Source organism: Lissotriton helveticus, chromosome 6, assembly GCF_964261635.1.
Source record: "Lissotriton helveticus chromosome 6, aLisHel1.1, whole genome shotgun sequence".
NCBI lineage: Eukaryota > Metazoa > Chordata > Amphibia > Caudata > Salamandridae > Lissotriton > Lissotriton helveticus.
In genome coordinates, this window is record NC_136067.1 from 1,839,572,224 (window position 1) to 1,839,595,821 (window position 23,598).

Consider the following 23,598-nt stretch of genomic DNA (forward strand, 5'->3'; position numbering starts at 1 on the left):
CCTCCCCCGGTAGACACAAAGGTGCACATACCCAAGGATGTCGTCAAAGAGTACTATAAGAACGACGACATCCAGCAGTGGTTCAAAGCTTACGAGGTCGCCATGGCCGCCCATCGAGTACCCCTCAGGGACTGGGGTGCCGGCCTGTGGGGGAAGTTTATCAACGAAGGGAGAGACGCCCTGCTGGAGCTCCCTGATACCGAGAGGACCTCGTACGAGCACATGAAGACCGCCCTCCTCACTCGCTACGGACTCACCACCGAGATGTACCGGCAGAGATTCCGAGACTGCAAAAAAATCCCCGGTACCACATGGGTGGAATACGTGAACTATTACAGTCGAGCCTTCGAGGGGTGGACTCGGGGCTGCCAGGTCACCACCTACCAGCAATTAGTCGACCTCATTCTATGGGAACACCTGTCCAATAACTGTTTCATCGAACTCCGGCAGCATCTCCTCGACAGCAAATTGACTGAGCCACGAAAACTCGCTGTCGAGGCAGACCGATGGGCGAGCACCCGAGTTCCTCGGAACACGATGGGAGATTACGGCCGGGGGTCCCCGGGGAACCACCGACCACGAGGTGGCGGAGTAGGCCAGAGCCGGGGTCGAGACGTCCCCCAGGGGTCATCCCCTACATCCACGTCGCCCACCCTGGGCCGGAGAGGGGCCCCCCCAGCCAGGCCAGGGCCCCGCCCGAACGTTACGTGCCACAGATGCCAGCGACAGGGTCATTATGCGAATGACCCCCTCTGCCCGATGAACCAGCGACCCGGCACCACCGGGCCCCCAGCCCGCCAGATCGCGGCAGCTGCCCTAGGTGAAGAAAGAAGTGAGGAAGAGGACCACGACCACGAGCAGGCCGAGTGGGAGCCCGCCGCCATGACCTTAGCCTGCCTGGGTACTCACGACATGATCCCCCGAGGGCCGATCCCCGGCAACACCCAGAAGTACCGCCAGTGGGTCACCATCAATGGTCGCCGGACCGAAGCCCTCCGTGACACTGGGGCCAGCGTGACAGCGGTCCGCTGCCATCTGGTGACCCCGGAACAGATCCTTCCTAACGTCCTATGCCCAGTCCGATCCGCAGATAACTCCGAAACTATGTGTCAGATGGCCCGCATCCCCTTCGAGTGGGGGGGAGTGTCGGGCGTGCTGAAAGTGACTGTCCGCGACGATGCCCCCGTGGACTGCCTCCTTGGGAACGACCTGGAAAGTTCCCCATGGGCTGGCGTCGAACGAAGAGAGCACCTGGGGATGCTAGGCCTTCCCGAGTGGGTCTGTGCGACCACCCGCTCCATGTCCGCCCGAGCCTCCGCCCCGGCGGTAGAGGTTCCGACAGAGGAGCCAGAATGGCCTGCACCTCCACCACCCGTCGTCCCCGAGGACGCTGACACCGAGCCCGGCCCCCAAGGGCCCGACCAAGAAGGCCTCACCGAGCTCAGTCACCTCCCGGAACTCGCTCAATGGCGCCAAGAAGGTGGCCCCACCCGCGAACAGTTCCGGCAGGAACAGAAAACCTGCCCCTCCCTCGAGGGGATGCGGCAGCAAGCCGCTACGCAAGCCACTGGAGACCCCGCGGGGTCCCACTGGGTCTACTGGGACAACAACCTCCTTTACAGTGAGCAGAAGATTGCCGAGCTAGGGGCCGGCCGGGTGCTGGTTGTACCCCTCCGGTTCAGAGACTTCCTCCTGAACTTAGCACACGATGTGCCCCTCGCCGGGCACCTGGGGCAGGACAAAACTTACAGCCGCCTGTGACCCATTTCTACTGGCCGAAGATGCGCACTGATGTACAGAACCACTGCAGGACCTGCCCGACCTGTCAAGCCAGCGGAAAGAGCGGGGGGAAAGTCAAAGCCCCGCTCCAGCCGTTCCCTGTGGTAACCACCCCCTTCGAGCGAGTGGGAATAGACATCGTAGGGCCCTTGGACCCTCGCACCTCGCAGGGGCACCGCTTCATCCTCGTCCTAGTGGACCATGCCACCCGCTATCCTGAGGCCATCCCCCTCCGAACCATCACGGCCCCCGTGGTGGGCCGAGCCCTCATGAGCATCTTCTCCCGAGTCGGCTTCCCCCGAGAAGTCGTGAGTGATCGGGGGTCCAACTTCATCTCGAAGCATATGCGGTCCCTATGGCAACAGTGCGGGGTCGCATATAAGTTCACCACCCCGTATCACCCCCAGGGGAATGGACTAGTGGAACGCTTTAACAGGACACTGAAGGGAATGATCCAGGGCCTAGAAGAGCCCCTCAGGCGCAAGTGGGATGTCCTGCTGCCCTGCCTCCTGTTCGCCTACCGAGAGGTACCCCAGAAATCCCTGGGGTTCAGCCCGTTCGAACTCTTGTACGGACACCCGGTTCGAGGCCCCCTTAGCCTGGTCAAGGAAGGCTGGGAGACAGCAGTTCGAGATGCCCCACCGGATGTCTACCGGTACCTCCTGACACTCCGCAGCCAGACGCGGAAGTTTAGGGAACTTGCCGAGGCCAACCTGGAGGCCAGTCAGGAGGAAATGAAACGCTGGTATGACCAGAACGCCTCGTCCATCGAGTTCGAGCCGGGCCAGCAAGTCTGGGTCATGTCCCCAGTGGAACCGTGTGCCCTCCAGGACAAATGGACGGGGCCCTTCAAGGTGGTGGAGCGCAAGAGCCCCGTCACCTACCTGGTAGACATGGAGTCCCCCAGGAACCCCCTCCGGGTTCTACACGCTAACCGGCTCAAGCCGCACTTTGCACGCACTGAACTGAGTCTGCTGCTGGCGACCGATGACGGAGCTGAAGACGACTCCGAACCACTACCAGATCTCCTCAGCACCACCGAGAAAGACGGCTCCTTCGAGGGGGTCCGGCTCTCCTCTACCCTGACCCCAGAGCAGCAACAAGACTGCCGGAAGCTGCTGGGGCAGTTTGCGGATCTGTTTTCCCTCACGCCGGGGGTCACCCGGTGGTGTGTCCACGATGTGGACACCGGAGACAGCCCCCCTGTGAAACAACGAGCTTTTCGAGTGCCCGACCGGGTTCGGGCCTGCATCCAATCCGAGGTGGCCAAGATGTTGGCCCTGGGGGTAGTCGAACCCTCCAACAGTCCCTGGGCCAGTCCCGTTGTGCTGGTCCCGAAAGCCGCTTCCCCCGGAACAGCGCCCGAGCTCCGGTTCTGTGTTGACTACCGAGGACTGAATGCAGTCACCAGGACCGACGCACATCCCATCCCCAGGGCGGATGAACTGATCGATCGCCTAGGGGCCGCCAGATACCTCAGCACCTTCGATCTCACGGCGGGGTATTGGCAGATCGGCCTTACCCCTGGCGCACAAGAGCGATCGGCCTTCTCGACGCCAGATGGCCACTATCACTTCAAAGTGATGCCCTTCGGCATGAAAAATGCGCCGGCCACCTTCCAGAGACTAGTGAACCAAGTGCTGGCCGGACTAGAGGAATACAGCGCCGCCTATCTAGATGACATTGCCGTGTACAGCCTTCACTGGAATGAGCACCTGTCCCACCTCCGGGAAGTCCTGACGGCCCTCCGGCGGGCCGGACTAACAATCAAAGCCAGCAAATGCCAGATAGGCCAAGGGTCCATGACCTATCTAGGACACCAAGTGGGGAGCGGTCAAGTAGCTCCCCTCCAACCCAAGGTAGACGCCATCCGGGCCTGGGAGCCCCCGGTCACCCAGACCGCCGTCCGAGCCTTCCTGGGGCTCACCGGATACTATCGGCGATTTATAAAAGACTACGGGAGCATTGTGGGGCCCCTCACCGAACTGACCTCAAAGAGATTACCCCAGAAGGTGCACTGGACCCCTGCGTGCCAGACAGCATTTGAGACTTTAAAGACTGCCATGTGCACCGCCCCTGTGCTCCAGGCCCCCGACTACAGCAGAGAGTTCGTAGTCCAAACCGACGCCTCGGAGCACGGCATCGGGGCGGTCCTGTCACAAGTTAACCCCGAAGGAATCGACCGGCCTGTGGCCTTCATCAGCCGACGCCTCCTGGCAAGGGAACAGCGGTGGAGCACCATCGAGAGGGAAGCCTTTGCCGTGGTGTGGGCACTCAAGAAGCTCCGGCCTTACCTCTTCGGCACCCACTTCCGAGTCCAGACCGACCACCAGCCCCTGCGTTGGTTGATGCAGATGCGGGGAGAAAACCCGAAACTGCTGCGCTGGTCCATTTCTCTGCAGGGGATGGATTTCACTGTGGAGCATCGCCCCGGCAACGACCACGCCAATGCCGACGGCCTGTCCAGATTCTTCCGCCTCGGCGAGGGGAATCCCCAAGAAGATGGGTGACTCTCCCCTGCCTTCAGCTGGGGGGGGCGCGTGTTGGACCCGGCCTCATGGCGTGGTCCTACCCCTCCCGCATGGCGGGCCCAGGACAACATCAGCCCTCCTACGGACCTCGGGCGGCCCCTTCGGCCCGACCCGGCACGCCCCAACACCACCGATCCGGCTACCATCCCGGATTCCCATCCTCGGCCTGACCCCAGCGTAGGCCCATCACGACCGAAGCACGAGGCTGTGCCCGACTCCATCTTGGGCCCACCACGTCACGACCACGCGGCCTCGGCCCAAGCCGCGGCCCAAGCGCAGCCCAGACATCGAGGCACCAAGGTCCACCCAGGTGGTCGAGTGGCCACTCGACAGATCCCGGAGGGAGAGGAGTTTCGATGGCCCTCCAGCCGTCCCCGGACGCCTGGTATCGATCGCCCTCCGGCCTCCCTGGGCGCTGGCTCCACCCCCCTGCCGGGTGTCTGGACACCATCATCCCGGCCCCTCCGGCCCCCAGGCGCGAGGGTCCGGACATCAAAGGACCTCCGTCCTATATCTGGGCCAGTCCCGGAGTAGGACGCCAGTTGTATCCTGGACTGGAAGCCCTGCTGACGCTGTCACGGCCGACACCAGACGAACTCATCCGTAACCCAACGACTATCTGAGAGCCTGCTGGCGCTGCCGCGGCCTACCTTGCTGAACCACCTGAGAGCCTGCTGGCGCTGCCGCGGCCTACCTTGCTGAACCACCTGAGAGCCTGCTGGCGCTGCCGCGGCCTACCTTGCTGAACCACCTGAGAGCCTGCTGGCGCTGCCGCGGCCTACCTTGCTGAACCACCTGAGAGCCTGCTGGCGCTGCCGCGGCCTACCTTGCTGAACCACCTGAGAGCCTGCTGGCGCTGCCGCGGCCTACCTTGCTGAACCACCTGAGAGCCTGCTGGCGCTGCCGCGGCCCACCTTGCTGAACCACCAGAGAGCCTGCTGGCGCTGCCGCGGCCCACCTTGCTGCAACCATCTGAGAGCCTGCTGGCGCTGCCGCGGCCTACCTTGCTGAACCATCCTGTTAGCCTGCTGGCGCCGCCGCGGCTCGAACCTCTCGGAACCCCCCAGCTCGAGGATTGAGAGCTGTGCGTAGGGTATCCCTTCCTCCACCCAGAGTAAGACTGTCCCGCTACCTTACCCCCCTTGTCCGAGACTTTACGGATCCCACGATCCCGCTGTATATACTGCCAAGAGCCTCAACCGTTACTACTTATAAAAGCTTGAGAACTCGACCTCCTGCGTGGTGTCCATTTGTAGTGTTGTGGTTACTCTGTTGTACGATCCTAGGAGGGGCCCTCATTCAGGAGGCCTCTCGGCAACGCTCGGCTACTTCTCGACAGAAGGGTTGACCTAGGGGTGGTCAGTCAGACCTCTTCTGCCTCCCCCGGGTCGCCTTTCTAACAGAGGCTACATCCTCGAGTGTTCCGTTCCATTCTTCGGCGTTGGGGTCAGTGTCGCATAGACCTGTTTGCCTCTCGCCTCAACTCCCAACTACCGATGTTTTACAGTTGGAGACCGGATCCGCTAGCTCTAGCCACGGATGCTTTTCTTCAGCATTGGCCGTCGACTCTGTGCTATGCATTTCCCCCATTCATGATGCTTCCCAGGGTTCTGGCTTACACCAAACGGTATCGTGCGGAGCTGATTCTGATAGCTCCGCTCTGGAGGGCTCAAGCGTGGTTCCCGGTTCTCCTGGAGATGTGTTGCGAGCCACCTCTCCTTCTTCCCCAGAAGTGGAATCTTTTGTTGGATCCTCTAGAAGATCCGCATCCCCTGATTCTATCAGGCTCTCTCCAGTTGCTGGCGTGCCGAATCTCGGGGATCGCTGGACGATCTCGGGCATTTCGAGCGACGCTTCCAAGTTCATCAGTGGAGCTTGGGCTCCCAATACTCACAAGCGATACAAAGGTGCTTGGAAGCGATGGTGCGATTGGTGTGCTCAACGGGAAGCTGATCCCGTTTCAGCGGATGTCTGTTTGATCATTAATTTTTGGGCGTCTCTGGCTTCTTCAGGTCTGGCTTATAGGACGGTCAACAATTTTCGTTCCGCAATTTCAGCTGGCCACGTCCAAATTGATGGCAAACCAGCTGGGGCACACCCCTTCGTTTCTAAATTGCTTAAGGGTATTCGTCTCTCGAAACCTCCCACTTCTAAGTATGTCTCGCTATGGGACGTTTCCATTGTTCTGCGTTTCTTGGGGGCCTGGCCTTCCAATTCGTCTTTGTCCCGTAAACAGTTGTCTGCTAAGTTGACCATGTTGCTGTGTCTTCTTTCTTGTAAGCGTGTTTCGGATGTCCGCGCTTTAGATCTTGCGGGTCGCAGTTTCACGCCTGAAGGTGTTTCTTTTCGCCTTTCCAGACGGACTAAGTGTAACACTTCTCTCATTACTTATCCGTCTTTTCCCGCACATCCCAATCTCTGTGTTGTGCAGTGCCTGAAAGATAATGAGGTGAGTACTGCTTCTTTACGTTCAGACATGCAAGGTCAATTGTTAATTGCATTACAGAAACCATTTCGCCCTGTCGCTCCAGCTACTTTGGCGCGCTGGGTGCGTTGGCTTATGTCCGAAGCGGGCATTGATGTATCTGTGTTTGGTGCACACTCTGCCCGTGGAGCAATGGCCTCTAAAGCCTTTTCCATGGGGGTCACTCTGTTTGACATTATGAAGGCCGCAGATTGGTCTTCTGATTCAGTTTTCAAATCCTTTTATTATAAGCCAATTGATAGTGTTGCTTCTGTGGTGGTGAACCAGCTTTAAACAAGCATAATCGGAGCCTCCTGTCCTGACATAGAAGTCAAAATTTGCGAACATACGTGACAAGAATTTTCAATTCTATTAAGGACAAGGAGGCGAGGAGTATCCCACCCATTGTTTTGCTTTGCATTGTTATATTCTGCAATCTATTTGCTACTACTGTGCAATATGTTCCTTGTTCTTTTCCCCCCCTGAATTGCTTTTGACTCTCTTGCATTATTTGGATGTTACGGCTCTATATCTCTTTCAGGTTCAGACCCGAAGTAGAGTTTGCCGCCTTCCTTCTGCGATTCATCTTTCTCCTGGTTCACGGACCCAGAGTTCTTCTACTGCCTGCTTCCAGATACTTTGGATATCTGCGGCGTGTTTGGAGTTGATTTTATTATTCTACATTGGATTTTATTTTGACCTTGAACTGTTTCCACAACAAAGAAAGAGGAAGAAGGACTAGTGTTGGGACCCTTTATACTGTAGTCTCTATGGTCATTCCCTGGTGTTCATGGGAAATGTAGTTTTTAGTTGTTTTATTGGCTGCTGAGCATTTCATTAAAGAAATGAGAAAGCATAATCCTCGCCTCCTTGTCCTTAATAGAATTGAAAATTCTTGTCACGTATGTTCGCAAATTTTGAATTCTTTCTCTTATTTTTAACTTCAAATGTGTTATGCTTGCTTATCATGCTTGGTGCCTGAGGGTAGACCATGGGTGGCAGGCAGAACCCACATGGAGGGTCAGTTCGTTTTGGGGTCAAGGGTCTGAGCTAGTGCCAAGCATCTGGCTCGAGCTTTCAGTGTTCGCCCACCTGTACCAAAACAGGGAACCAAACATAAGTAACATTTTAAGACAAAAATGATAAAGCAATAATGGCAATCCGTTGATACTGTGACCCACTTGGCTTAATGAAATTACATTTACATTGGCTCTTGCTGGCACAATTCTCAGTTCAGCTGTCTTAACGACAGTTGTGCCTTTTCAGGGAAAACGAAAGGAAGTTATTGAAAACAAAAGCTGCAAGGCATAAATCCAGTGAACGGAAAGAACACGAAAAACATCATGGGCGTCAATTCACCAAAATACCATAATGGGTGGAAATGATGTCACACACCATGTATCCTACAATGATATCAGTGGAAGGGACATCACATCATAGGTAAAAACAAACGAGCTGTCTTCTAGCTTGCAATATTGTCACTTAAAATAAAGTTCTAATGTGTTTACTCAGTAAATTATTCAATAATGTTGTTTAGTTTTCTTTCACTTGTCACTCCTTTGTAAATACATGTCATAGAATAGCAAAGAAGTATGGCAGCTGTCAAGTTACAACTTTTAGCTAATAAAGTTGGAAAAAAGTGACAGGAGTTATACGGGAAACTATAAAATGACAGGCTTATTCTGGGATTTTTTAAAGTAGGGCCTTCAATTTCGAAAATGTGTAGGATAAAACTTCCCCTTTAAATAACATGGCAGCGTTTAAGCGTTTTATGGCATGTTGGATGATTTGTAAAGTAAATATGGTAGCCCTTTTTATGCAGTACTTCCTTTTACAGTATTGTAACCTTATTTTACTATTTACAGGTATTCATATTTCCCAATTTAATATCAGTTATGTTATTGACCTTAAAAATGAAAGACAGTCAACCTTCCGAAGTACTGAACTGCACGTAGGTCACACCTCTACTCCCATTTTATAGCAAATGGAGGCAACCTTAGGAGCTTGAATGTCCATAGTTTTTGTGTGCTTAATTACAAAATATATTTTAACTGTTTCTGCAACCGTGCCTCTATCAACATCCCACACCTCAGAACCTTTAGAAGTAGCATGACAGGAGACACAATCAATTTCGGCAAGAGACAATATTTTGTATCTGATTTTACCTTTAAGCAGTGTGTGTCTAAAACACATTAGATAAACACATGAAGTGCAGACATGTAACCTGAGCGCCTTGCCACTGGCAGAAATCTGGCATGTTACCTATTTTATGTGTCCGAACTAAGTAGTTGCAAGGCGGCCTCAGAGGCGTTTCCGCGGAGGTCACCTTTTTAGGGCGAGCTGGTGTAAGCAGCGCGAAGTGCTGCTGTCCAGCGAAGCCTCTATTGTTATCCACTTGGTATGGAACTGGGACAAGGGATGGGCACGCACAGGGCCGTCGGCGATTTCAGCATGTGTGCGCGCACGTACAGGCCCGCGCCGTGCACATCTCCTGTCCCGCTTCCGAGGCAGGTCAGCCTCTCGCAATCGCGTGCACACACACACACAGCCCCACACACACGCACACACACACAACACAGCCACACACACAGCTACACACACACACGCACAGACACACACAGAGCTACACACACACACACGCAGCCACACACACAGCTACCCACACACACGCGCACACACACACACACACAGCCACACACACATGCGCGCACACGCACACACACACACGCACACACACCCCATCCCCCCTACTCACCGGGCTCTTTTCTCGCAGCGCTGCTACAGGCTCCGTCACTCCGCTGCATCACCTGGCACACGCGGGGCTTCCCTCACTCATGGGAGCCCCGAAGTTGCATCAGTGGCCACAGCCGCCACTTATGCTCCTCCTTACGTCTGCTGGCCCACGCGGGGCTCTCCCTCAGGCATGGGAGCCCCGCGTCAACACTGCTCCCGTCACGACTGTCGTGGGTCGGGACAAGCGGGAGCTCGCGAACTTCCAGTATTCGAGCCGGCGGCGGAAGCCCAGTGATGTTCTTCGGAGTGCAGTGACATTCAGACGAGTCGTAGAAGGTGAGCTGGTTTCCTTCAGTTAAGAGTTCTTAGTACGCAGCCATTTTTCACCCTCTTTACTTTTTTATGACACAGCTCTAGTGGGAAGCTACTTTGCCACTTTATGTAGAATGTAACAAAGTGTCATGTGCTACTGTTCAACTCGAAATACGAAACAATTGTAAGGATGGAGAAAGATTGCACCTGCCGATTCTTAACTTCACATGTTTAAGTAAGAACTTCGCCGTTTCGTATGGCGGGAATGCGCATTTGCACATTTTACTTTTTTCCGCCACATTGAAACTAATGTACCAAGAACAGAAAAACCTTCCTCCAAGATCCCCTTAAATTATCTGGACATTTACGATATTTCCACACCTCATTTGCACTGTTATTCCAGCATTTTTGCATCTAAGTGAATAGTCCTTGGGAACATTAATGAATACTAACAAAGCTATGGCTTTCTTTTAATATCAGGTGTTCACCGACGTCCTAGCAATCATTGCCCTACTCCTGCCCTGGTAGCAATTGTCCCACCTTTAACCCTATACAGATGACAGCGGACAATTCACAATTCTGGCATTTCTCATGATCATAATGCAAAATCCTCTGAATCACACTGTTGCACGCCACACACTGCTGCACGCCTCCCACTGCTGCACGCCACACACTGCTGCATGCCACACACTGCTGTACGCCACACACTGCTGCACGCCTCACACTGCTGCATGCCACACACTGCTGCACGCCACACACTGCTGCATGCCACACACTGTTGCACGCTGCACGCCTCACACTGCTGCATGCCTCACAATGCTGCATGCCTCACACTGCTGCACGCCACACACTGCTGCACGCCACACACTGTTGCACGCCACAAACTGTTGCACGTCACACACTGCTGCACGCCACACACTGCTGCACGCCTCACACTGCTGCACGCTGCACGCCTCACACTGCTGCACGCCTCACACTGCTGCACCCCACACACTGCTGCACGCCTCACACTGCTGCACGCTGCACGACGCTCCACGCCACACACTGCTGCACGCCTCACACTGCTGCATGCCTCACACTGCTGCACGCCTCACACTGCTGCATGCTGCACACTGCTGCATGCTGCACACTGCTGCATTCCTCACATTGCTGCCCATCTCACACCGCTGCATGCCTCACACTGCTGCACACTGCTGCATTACTCACACTTCTGCATGCTGGACACTGCTGCACACCACACACTGCTGCACGCCTCACACTGCTGCACACCTCACAACACCACCACATCACTCAGGGACACCACCATACCACTCTAGGACACCACCACATCACTATAGGACACCACCACATCACTATAGGACACCACCACATCACTCTGGGACACCACCACATCACTCTGGGACACCACCACATCACTCAGGGACACCACCACATCACTCAGGGGCACCACCACATCACTCGGGAGCATCACTCAGGGGCACCACCACATCACTCAGGGACACCACCACATCACTCACATACACCACCACATCACTCAGGAACACCACCACATTACTCAGGGACACCACCACATCACTCAGGGACACCACCACATCCCTCTGGGACGTAATACGACCACATCACTCTGGGACACCACCACATCACTCAGCCCAACCACATCATCACTCCGCACCACAACAGCACTGTCCTTGCTTGCTATCAACAAGCATTGCCATAGCAAATAGGGCTTGCATTAGGAAAATGTAAGCTATTGGCTTTGTGAATAACAATGCTATTAATTTATATATTTTCAAAGCCAACACATATTTAAAAAAATTGACATTTACAATACCAATAGCTCACACTTTCCTAATGCGAGACCTATTGCTTTGCAAATGCTTGTTTCAATAGTTAGCATGCTAGGAAAGGTGAATAATGGTTGTTGCTTGGACCACTGGGTGTGACACAGATGGTACGCTTGTCCCCTGGGAGTCGAACAGTGTTGGGGCCTCACTACCTGGACCTGAGGGCATGACACAGATGGTACGCTTGGGCCCTGAGTGTGATACAGGGCTGGCACCTCAATCTTATTTTTTACTCTAAAAGGGTTTTTTCAGTGCTACCGGTTTCTTAACACTGTTGGTATCTGAAATAAGTGAGAGGTGTTGTTCACTTGGATCACTGTGCATGACACAGATGGTACGCATGGCCCTTGGGTGTGTTACATGGTGCGATTCGGAAATTAGGGAAAAATATTTGGATCTGGAAGATCAGGTGTAGCCTGTGTTTGGCCAAGAGGGGCCTGTGGTTCTTCGTGTTATTCCTTTTCTCAGCAAAAATTGTCCTTTTCTTCATCCCAGAGCTGATATTGACAGACTATCAGGCTCATTTAATCCTGTGTACCGCACAGGGCTTCCCTGGTCACAGGATAGCATGCGCAAGGAGCAGGCTTAGGTATTTTGACAAAGTCATTTTTTCTCTGTCAGCTTTTTCTTTAGTATGAGTATTAACATTGATGCAAAATATAGTTGATGTTGTGGTGGTGGTAAAGAATCCAACTGTTTTTTTTCTCAAAAGTGCTGTATATTGTGATGATTCAATGTGCTGAATGATTGTGCTGATATTTCTCAAATTCGTTATTCTATGCCACATTTCATGTAATTTTTGATTAACAATTGCACTTTCTTCTAGGGGACTTACTACCCCAACCAGTAGTGCCCCAGGTGGCGCGTTTTCAGAGTGGTGGAGGAAAGGGGCGGGACCTCTGACCAGCTCCCAGCAATCCCGTTGTGTGGGACTTACTGGAGATAATAGGAGAAGTTCTTGGCCCCCAAGTACTCTCAGCATCCAAGGGGACTTCATCCCCCAACCAGTAGTGCGACAGGAGGTGTGTTTGCAGAGTGTTGGAGCAATGAGGCGAGGAGTTCCATGACCTCTCCGCAATTCCGCTGTGTGGGACTTACTGGAGGTTACAGGAGGGGTTGTTGGTCCCCAAGAACCCTCAGCAGCCAAGGGGACTAGATTCCCCAACAAGTTGTGTGCTAGGAGGCCCCTTTGCAGTGTGGCTCAGAAAGGAGGGGGAGCCTCTGACAGCTTCCCCAGGACAGGCTTTTTAAAATTATTTTCTTTATTAGGGAAGAGGGGGCACACTGACCCTTCCCCAGGCCCATTACGACTCCTTTCCCCGGGGCCAAGCCTTTTTGTAATGAGGTAGGGGAACCATGCGCCCCCCTTCCCTGCCCTATATCGGTCCCTACCAACCCTTACCAAATAGACCCGACCTTTTCTTTTTTTTTTTATTTAGAAAGAGGAGGGGGGCCACTCTGACACCCTTCTTTGGGCAATTGGTCCCCGGGGAACTTGTCCCCCAGGGCCTGGCCATTTAGAAATGGGGAAGAGGGGCCGATTTCGACCCCGGATATCCCATCCCCTGGGGCCTAGCCTCCATAATGGCACCACCCAGGGCACCTAGTGACGTTCGTTGGGGACCGTGGGGGGAGCCTTAATGCTGCCGCAGTCCCTACAGTCTCCCCGCCTCCTGCGGAAGCTGGCAATGCTTTAAGACATAGGAAGCTGCTAAACATGCAGCTCCCTGTGTCTGAAAGCAATTCTGCTCCCCTTCCAGCAAGCAAGAGCATTTTGTCAGCTCTTGCTTGCTGGAAGCGGAGGGTTAGCTGTGACTTGGCAGGAGCAGTAAAGCTCCTGCAAAGCCACAGCAAACAGCTATTGCCCGGGGTGGGCACCCCTGGACATAGTAGGAGCCGGCCCTGAGGGGTGGCGGTCTCCAAAGCCATCAATGGCTCAAGGAGGGGGGCCTTGCGGCCCCCTCCTTTGTTGTTGTCTGGCCTGCCCTGGGTAGGTGGTGGTCCGGGGGGGCTGACAATGGCCCGAGAGGGGGAACACATGGCCCCCTCCCATTTTAAAATATTGAATATGGCCCCATGGAGATGGTGGTCCCAGGGCCCAGGAGTACTTGTGAGGCCCCCCATTACAAAGGTAAAAGCCCCAGGGAGGTGGTGGTCCCTGGGGCATGGGGGGGGTCTGTAAGAACCCCCTGATTTCTTTTGTATTAGCGAGGTGGAGGTCCCCTGGACTGCAGGGGAGGCCGTACTAACCCCTGCATTCATTTTAACAATAGTCTTGGGGAGGTGGTGGTCCCCGGGTCATGGGGGTCCACGAGACCCCCCCATTACTTATATATACTTCCTGGGGATGTGGTGGTCCCCGGGTCATAGGCAGTCCGCGAGACCCCACCAATCTCTCTGGGACCATCCCCAAGAGGTCTAGGGGGGCAGAGTATTCATACTCTGCTCTCTTCTCTTATTTCTGAATGTTTTTTGTGGGACTCAGCTCAAGCTGGCTACCAACACTTCCTGGTTTGAAGTGTTGATAGCTAATCTGATTTGAGCACAGGGACTGTTGGATCCTAGGAGGATCTGCATAGCTATATATACAAATTTGGATTTCGGTTAATATATCTTAAACTACTAAATGGATTTACACCAAATCACAAAAAGGCACTTCCCTTGACCAATATCGACCTTTTTGCCCAATTTGGTCTAATTCCGTTCAACAGTTTGGGCTGTAGCTGTGTCTAAAGTTCCTATAGGAAATAACATACCGAAAACATGTTTTGGGACCCCCCCTTTTTTTCGGCCCTTGCTTCATGGATCCTCACAAAACGTTCACAACAGTAGCTGGAGATTGCATCATACTAGTTCAGAACATTTCCTGAGGATTCGTCAAATGATGCCAAAGTTATGGGCAAATGAAAAAATGTTCTTCCTACGGAAACTACATCCTAACTAAAACTACCTATTGGAAACCGCTAGTAGGTAAAATAAATATATATGCTCCACTGATGTATATCACCCCATGTCTCCTTATTCCTAGTGTTAAATATGACTATTAGTCTGGTTCCTATGTGTTTGCCTGTTGCCAAGTGTCTATGAATGCCTGTTTATCTTCATGGACGCCATTGGTGTACAGATGTGGATCTTGTGCATGCATATAGTATGTCTGTTATTCTGTGTGCATAGAGCCTCTGTGTGTGTGTGTGTGTGTGTGTGTGTGTGTGTGGATGTCTGCTTATCTGTTTACGATCATGGATGCTGTATGTCCTTTGGTCTATGTGAATCCACGTCTGTAGGTATTTTGCCTGTGTGCCTCTGTACATGTAGGTCGCTCTATGTGTTCACATGTGCATGGGTGCTGGGTGAGTCTGTGTACAAGCAAAATAGAGAAACCAAACCTATTGAGCTTTTCAATGCGTGTTTTATTTGCAGCTCATTGCGATGTCAGATCATCTCTTTACATTTTTGGGGGGTCGTTTTGGAGACATTTCTTAATGCACGTGAGGGTGAAATTCCATTTGAAAACGAGATGCTTGACATGTATTTTTGTCCTGAAAATGCACTTCTAAGTTGATAAATCCTGTGTGAGTTGGGGGTTGTTTGTATGACATCAGAGCAGTCTGCTTAGCTAATAATCAAACAGTTGTTATTTATTTTGGGATTCATAAAGCAGGAACCAGACCCTAATTGTGTGAAAGAGCTGTAAAAGATTTCAGTTAACTTGCTGAATACCCTGAAAAAGACCACATGACTACAAATAATGAACCTGGTAAACAACTTTACATTTGGCCTGCTCCATCCATCCTATGGAAAGCTCTATGTCTATAGGGGATTTGACTTGTTTGGTCTTCTACTGTTGTTCCTGAGGTCAGACTGTGAGTGTCAGAGCATGTGGCATTGAAAGGGGTTTCTTTGGGGTCAAATAGTCCCATTGAGATCGAAGCCTACCAGACAGCGCAGCTGCCTGGTTTGCTGAAGACATCTTGGGGACATTCAGAAAGCTTCCCTGGGAACGCATTCCACCCATTTCTTACCATTGGCTTTGTGGTCTGCATCTCACATGTCCTTGCTTTCTATTTGCTGGCTCTATCCAGCTTGAGTTTGTCCCTTCCATTTCCTAAATCTTGTTTACTATATCCTTCCACGATCTCACTTTCTGTAAACAGGTCTTTAAATCTGGTTTTTATCTTGTCACAGTTGCTGTGCATTTAAACAGAAAGGTCAAATTGCAGGCTCTATCTTCTGAGGGAGGTTGGGGTTTACTGTTTTTCTGTGACTTCAAAGTGAGAGCTTTTATAGGAAAGCAAGTGGAATGTAGATTACCCTCCACATAGTGCCCTCTCCTGCCCCTCTTATGCTTTGTTAACAAGGCTGTAATATAACCTCTAAAACAGGCCTGCAAGGATGGGGTTCACCCCAAATATTCATGTAGAAGTTCTTCTATCAAAGCACTGTTGGCTTTTGTTCAGTGTGACCCTAAACAAATTCTAATGATCTTTCTGTTTACAGTCAGTGAGTCCGAGTACCATTCCCTTTTAGCAATAAAACGCATTAGCAAGCCAAAAGGTTTAGCCTACACAACTACACTTAAAGAGCAATAGCCCCAGTATGTGTAATATGTGCAGTAGCATCGTGTCATGAAAACATAGACAACAGATTACTGCTTTCCATAAAACTACCAACAGGCGCCCGAAAACCAACTGCATTATTTACAATACAGCCTTAAAAATCCTGCCTATGTCAAAACATAGTTATTATACAATTTGTTGAATGCATGTTTTGTCAACAATTAAATCGATGAGCATGTTCCACTGAATCAACAACAGCCTACCAAAGGGGACGGCTTTAGCACTGATGGCCTCTGGTGTGACACTCTACACCACTTCACTTTATTGCTATCTACTCTACTCTGCAACACTCTACTGTATGCCAGTGCATTCTACCCCACTCTACTATGCAACATTGCACTCTTCGCCACTACACTATACACGAGTCCAGTCTGGGCCATGCCACTAGACTCTGCAACATTCCACTCTATGGCACTCTACTATGCAACACTGCACTCTGTGCTACTGCACTCTACCCCAATGCACTCTAGTCCATTACTCTATGCCACTGCACTCTAACCTGCACCACTCCACTCCAAGCCACTTCACTCTACTCTAAAAATAATCTGTTATATTCCACTGCACTCTACTCTACTGTACTCCACTCTGTACCCCTCCATTTCACATCACTCTACTCTGCGCCACTCTACGCCACTATGCTTTACACCACTACTCTATGCTGTTGCTCTCTACCCTGCATCACTCCATTGTACTGTGCACCACTCCACTCTACACCATGTCACTCTACTGTGAAACAATCTACTCTATGCCACTGCACTCTACGTCACACTACTCCACTCTGCACAACTCCACACCACTGCTCTCTGAGCTGCGCCACTCTAATCTGCACCACTCTACTATATGCCACTGCCCTCCATGCCACTCTACTCTAAACCACTGCACTCTACGCAATGCACTCAACACCACTTTTCTTAAAACCAATGCACTCAATGCCACTGCACTCTATGCCAACTACTCTGCGCCACTGCACTCTTTGCCACTAAACTCTAATCTGCAACAGTCTACACCACTGAGCACTATGTCACTATATTCTACTGTGCACCAGGGTACTCTGCGCTACTCTACTCATCAGCACCACTCTATTCTACGTCACTCTAATACACGCCATGCCACTTCACTCTATGCCACTCTACTCTGCAAGACTGCACTCTCTGCGCCTCTCTACTCTGCATCACTGCAAGCTACCCCACTCTAACCCATTGCACTGTATGTCACTGCACTCTATGCCACTCTGTTGTACTCTGCACCACAGTACTCTACTCCACTGCTCTCGGCACCACTCTATGCTGCTGCACTTGGCTCTGCACTACTCAACTCTACGCCACTCTACTGCATTCTAAGCCACTAACCTCTGCATCACTCCACTCCAATCTATTCTTCATCACTGTACTCTACACTACTCTACTCTACACAGCAGCAGTCTAAACCACACTACTCTACACCTCTGCACTCGATGTTGAACTCCTCCACTCTATGTCACTTTGTGGAAAATTAGTACGGTTTGGTAAACATTATCTGCGCCATCTTGCCTTTTCCCCTGATGCCACACTTTTGTCGTGTGCACCCGCCATTTTAGGTGCCCCGATCAGAACCACCCTCCGCACGCCACCGGCCCCCAGCATAGCCCTTCGCCCTCGCAAAGCCCGCACGCTGACAACCCCCCACTCTCGCATGCTTTGGGTCATAAACCCCTCTTCAGCGCAGCTCTGTCTCAGAGCCCCATCCTGTTCCCAGCGCGACACCTCCCTTCATTCCTTTCATGGTCCCAGACCCTTTTGATACAAACCCCCCCTTCCTGTGTGCCCGTTTGTCTTCCTCGTTCCCAGGCCGACACCTAGCTCTGCCGATACTGTTTATTGCCCCTCCCCGTACAGTAGAAAGCTTCCCTCATCAAAGGACCCCCGAGTTGATCAAAGCCCCCACCCTATGAGATCCGATCAAACCCCCACATTCCATGAATCGGCGGAATGTCCAGCTGCGCGATAATCATCACCTGTTGTGACCGGGGTGGGGACTTCAACTGTAAATGTGTGTGGGAACGGGCCTGAAGGGGAGATTCGAAGGATATCCTTTCATACTTCAAAGCATTACAAGACTGTGTTACCTGCAATAAAATTCATTTAACTGTGTATAAGAGGCCAGGCCTCAGAGATGCGGTTAGAGCACCTCGTGACGATACCTGCTGTCTGAACTGATGTGTTCTCCTCCGGAGAGAATAAACCTTGTTTCCTGCCTTCCCGTCTCCAGCGCCTGCCTCTTCATTGATTAATATTTTGTGGGTTAAAGAGGCGATACCGCCGGGCAAATATCGATTGTCCCTGACCTAGTTTTAACAATTGGCGTCCCAAGCGTGGGGCCCATCAGCGACTCGTGGATCCAGTGGGAGAGGTCCTGACGACAGAGTGAACGACTGCAACGATCGGGAGAGCTCTTGCCCAATAGACCCTCGTCTGGCAGCCGATCATCCGAACTTCACTGGTTTCGAACAGACCTCTCTCGAGTGATCTACGGTCCTGACTGGGAACCATCAGGAGTGCCGCGAGGAATACGAGGAAAGGAGGACGATCGGGCGCTGGATTCGGAAGATAAGAAACTGTCCATACGGTCCGGGTAAGGTCGTGTAAACACGACGAATCGCGAAATAATTGTTTAATGGTTCAGAAAATACTAGTATTACTCTTTGTTGACCTATTTGGAGATTCACTGTCTGCACGAGGAGAAACGATAGGCTCTTTCTCTTTGCAAATAGTGAAGGTTAAGTAACGCAGCCAGCGTGCCTATCTTTCTCCCCCACTGATTGATTATTTATTGGCGAATTGTTTTCAGGAGATTACCCTCTCCCACACTGATTAATGTTTTTTTTACCCCGAACTACTGTTCGCGGATTGTTTTCTGGAGATTCTCTGTCTGCAAACAGGAAAGAACAGGTTCCCCTTTGCAGATAGTGAAAAGGTAGAGGACGCAGACCTTTTTGCGGGCCTACTTATTCTCCCCACTGGTCGTTTATTGTTTATTTGATATTGGTTCATGAGGTATTCACTGCCTGCAAACAACGTAGAATAGAAATATTCTGTCTAGTCTTTGCACGCAGTGATAAGATAGGCAGTGCTGACTTTTTGTCCCTCGTTGTGAGCCGTCATGTCTGTCTTCTCCCCACTGGTTGATAGTTGGTTCAGCCCGGACCGTTTATTAGAGGTGGACCATCTAGCTCCGCTGGAAGGCACCCCTAATAAAGACATGTTCATAAACTATGGATTAGTTACTATAGCCTATAGTAAACTATGGCACAGGTATACCAAAGAAAATCAAGAGAAACAGTGGCCACTGATAGGATCCTTCGATCTTGATAAAATAGAAACGTTAGAAATAGCTCTTCGTAATAATAAGACAGCGCCTATTATGCTCGACAGTCTCGGTATGTGGCGCAAAGAAGCAATGCAACGAAAGAAAAGAGACGAGGACAGAGCAGGTAAAGGAATATATCGACAGGACAACCCCAGGACACAACGTCCCGAAAGTAATCCCCCGACACTACGCACAGGACGGCCAGACTTAGGACAAAACCAATGTGCTTTTTGTAAATATGCCGGGCACTGGAAAGCCCAATGTCCGACTCTACTGAACGAGAGTAGGAGCAGAGGGCCGACAGGAATAACAGGCCGGCAGAAAGGGAAAAGGCGCGAGACAAAGATGAATCAGACTGACATGGACAGGCCAGATAGAACCACCACGTTCGATTATGCCCGATGGCACAGATTTCGCCAGGCCGATTTCAGCGACATGTTCGAGTCCTCATAGATCAAACAACGCTAAGACGGGAAACCCAGTCTAGCTCTAAATTAACAGGCGACAAACCCCGTACTACCACTACTGTTCCCCAACAAAAAAAAAAAAGAAAGAAAGCCACCCTTTTCGGAGAACCTATAGAAGCAATACACAGAGTAGTCTCGGACAGATTAGTATACATTCCATTAATGAACATGAACTTTTATGGCCAATAACTGTTTTATGTTTGTCTTGGGTCTTTGTATATAATACTTGTACTGTCTCCCCGTCTGAGTTTGTGTGTACGTGATGCATGAATCTACGTCATCCCTCTGCCTGTGTTTCCGTGTTACTTAACTTCTGTTAACAGAAGCTTTAGCATGAAACCACCTGGAAAGAAAGGAATGGGAAAACGAAATCAGTAGGCCACTGATGAACATGAACTTTTATTTAACATAACGAGCAAGAAACAATAACAATACGTAATAATAACACCTATTAATGCCCTAACAACAGGAAACGCTAGAAACAAGAACGGTAAACTGTAGAAAATGAAAGTCAGCAGAACATCCGCCCCCCCCCACTCTGGAAACTTCCAAGGTGGGGCAGGGTTGCGGCTACGCCCAGCCGGCAGCAACCCATATAAGGCGGGCCCTGCTGCCAACAGTCGGCCAGGAAATCGTAACATAGGGTGGAGCCGGAGGAGAGACAGGGGCCAGCGGGACCCAGCCAGGGGATCGCCTTGACCACACTGGAGAGTTGTAGGGGGGGGGGATGTCTATGTCCTCGACTCTCTCTCCCAGTCCGGCCGCGGTGGCACGTGAGAGTTGCAGATAGTCCCGCCACATGCTCTCCCGGTCCGGCCACCAATGGCCGGGGACTGGGGCCAACTGGATCCGGCTGCAGCCGATGAGCCAAGGAACCCGTTCATGGGGCCAGAGCAAGGGGCGTCCGGCCGACATCCACCGGAAGCCCGGCCCAGAGACGGACGGGACACTTCTTTCTTTTCTCCTCCGTAATGGCAGCAGCAACACGCCAGGCGCCACTTCTTTCTTGAATAATGGCTGCGACAACTCTGGGGGGGGGGGATGTCTTGTACATACCTCCGCGAAAATTAGTCCAGGTCGGGCTGGGAGGGAGAGGGACGCGGACGAGCCTCTCCCACCTCCTCGGATAGGAGGCTTCCCAGCCCCAGTCCGGCCATCACAAATACCTCTGCAGAAATTTGTCCAGGTTGGGCTGGGAGGGAGAGGCGACGCGGACGAGCCTCTCCCACCTCCACGGATAGGAGGCTTCCCAGCCCCCGGCCCGGCGCCGAACTCCTCCAGCCAGGTGGCGCCAATACCTGCGCAGCACTGAACATACAGCGGTGGCGCCAATACCTGCGCAGCACCGAACATGCCATGGTGGCGCCCCAATACTTGCGCAGCACCGAACATGCAACGGCTGCACCAATAATTTCGCAGCACCGAACATGCGCCGCAGGTGGCCATACTTCCGCAGCACTGGGCATGGGACTTGTGGAGCACGGGATGTGGAGAGGCCATCGTGCATGCCCATGAAAGAGAGCGGCATGGAGTGCACCGGGAGAGGGAGACGGCGCGAACGAGTCTCCCTCGCCCCCCCAGGTGGGGGCACCACAGCTGCACCCTAGCCGAATGTCCTGCTTCCACAACACAAAGTTCCATTTCTTTCACCCCAAAAAGTCTCTTCCACTCTTGCAGACTCGACGAAGGGCGGCTGCTGCAGGGCCTCAAGATGGCGTCTGGGTCCCCTGGAAGGCGGGTCTAGGCCGCTAGAGTAACTTTGACCAACAATGTAACTCGGGCGCTTGCCCACCGGGGCACGAGCCCCCCACCTCCGACAGCATCTCCACAGCCTTGAAGATTCTACAAAAGTCCCCGGAGCCCTCGGCCCCTGCAGGCTTCCGGTGAGGGACAACTGCCTTGATCGCTAACGAAAAGCATGACATAGCCACTCCTTCTGTTAGCATGAATTCTTGAACTGCCGAAAAGGACTCTGGTCCAACTGCCGGTTGTAGGAAACATTTTTCCCTGATGCTACTTCCGGACTAACCCGGCCCCGCCCAAAATGGCACCGGTATCAATAGGAACTTACGAACACCTCGTGGTGTTTTTAGCTAAAAAGACTCGATGTTCTGAAATATGTATATGATCCTTTGTACACTTGACGAAAAAGAGGGAGGGTTCACTCGACGAACATGTAAAAGGGCCCCGTGAAAACTGTTTTTTTCAAACGTATAATTTATTATGATGTTTATTGTAGCCGATACATAACCTCGCTTACGACACACGCACACGGTATACATATAGGAAATTTGATTGCAACTAGTCCAACTGTACTGCCAACTATGAAATGAATGCCCCTTGATCCCTCAACTATCGATAGACGTTTTAGTCCCCTGCAAATGAATGAATAAACCTTTTTTATATTCTTAATATTCCCAATACTGCAAAATAGCCCCCCTACTGTACGCACTTTAGCCATTACCGTGTTCGACCAACCGAGATCGCACTGTCATATCAACATGCTGAACGATTGTGCAAATAAAGGTTTTCCAAACTATGAACGGGTATTGCATGTTTTTAAATGTGGGATCAGCGGGAGAGTTTTTCTGTGCACCCTGCTTTGCTCTCTCTTTAAGGTTACTAGAAGATGGTTGCCCAGCCCCGGATGGAGGATCGAATATAGGACACGATACTCTACCTCCAAATATGCGACTGGCTCAGGAACTAACGTATGGAGAAGGACCTCGACTTCCGAGGATGGGTAAAGTGAGGCGGTGTAAATGATAGAATGTTATAAAGGTACGGCACTCAAAAGGTACTAGGGAACAGAGTTGACCGAAGAACTGATAAACCTTAGAACATCACAGCATTGAAAGAGATTTAAGGACCCCGATAGCTAGATACACCTACCAACTAGAAACCTCGCACTAAGTGCTTCTGATTCTCTAACGCTTCCCTACACACAGCCTATAAGGACACACTGCCCCCCCCCCCTTGGCTCCAGAAACCAAAACCCCAGGGATTCTATCCCGAGGAGATAAGACGAGTATGAGGTAAGTAAAAGACTTTCGTACCCGTGCTTTTGATATGCTCAAATGTTGTCCCCCCTCCCTTCCCCTCTTTTCCTCCCCCTGCAGGTTACATTGGAATCACGACTGAGGTATGGTGAAGATCCGAAGCCTCGCCATGTCTGATACACGAAGCGGACTAACGTTGCCAGATGGCACCTAAGCACACCCACAAACTACTCTTGTAACGAAAGAGCCAAGAAGTTGTATGATATGATAAAACACGGTCACCCCTATGCCGTGTTGCGTGAATGGGCACGTGTCACGTATGTCTGAAACTATGCCGTGTTGCGTGAGTGGGCACGTGTCACGTATGTCTGAATCTATGAGAAAATGTTTTTGTGCGACTGAGATGTTGCCTTGACTGATCGGAGGACCGAGAGTGCGAGAAGTGCGATACAATGGTGTCTTTTACTCGATGCATGTCCCCTGTACCCGGCCTAATGCTTGTCCGTCC

The 23,598-nt window shown here is 51.8% G+C and overlaps 1 long non-coding RNA gene across 1 annotated transcript in view; it reads left to right on the plus strand.

Annotated features, from left to right (window-relative positions):
* The window catches only part of LOC144761922 (uncharacterized), a 274,346-nt gene extending 266,713 nt beyond the window's left edge, over positions 1–7,633 (plus strand). Inside the window, exon 3 of the long non-coding RNA XR_013595948.1 lies at positions 7,316–7,633. This is a non-coding gene — a long non-coding RNA (uncharacterized LOC144761922). The remainder of the gene's footprint in view (positions 1–7,315) is intronic.
* The last annotated feature ends 15,965 nt before the right edge of the window (positions 7,634–23,598 follow it).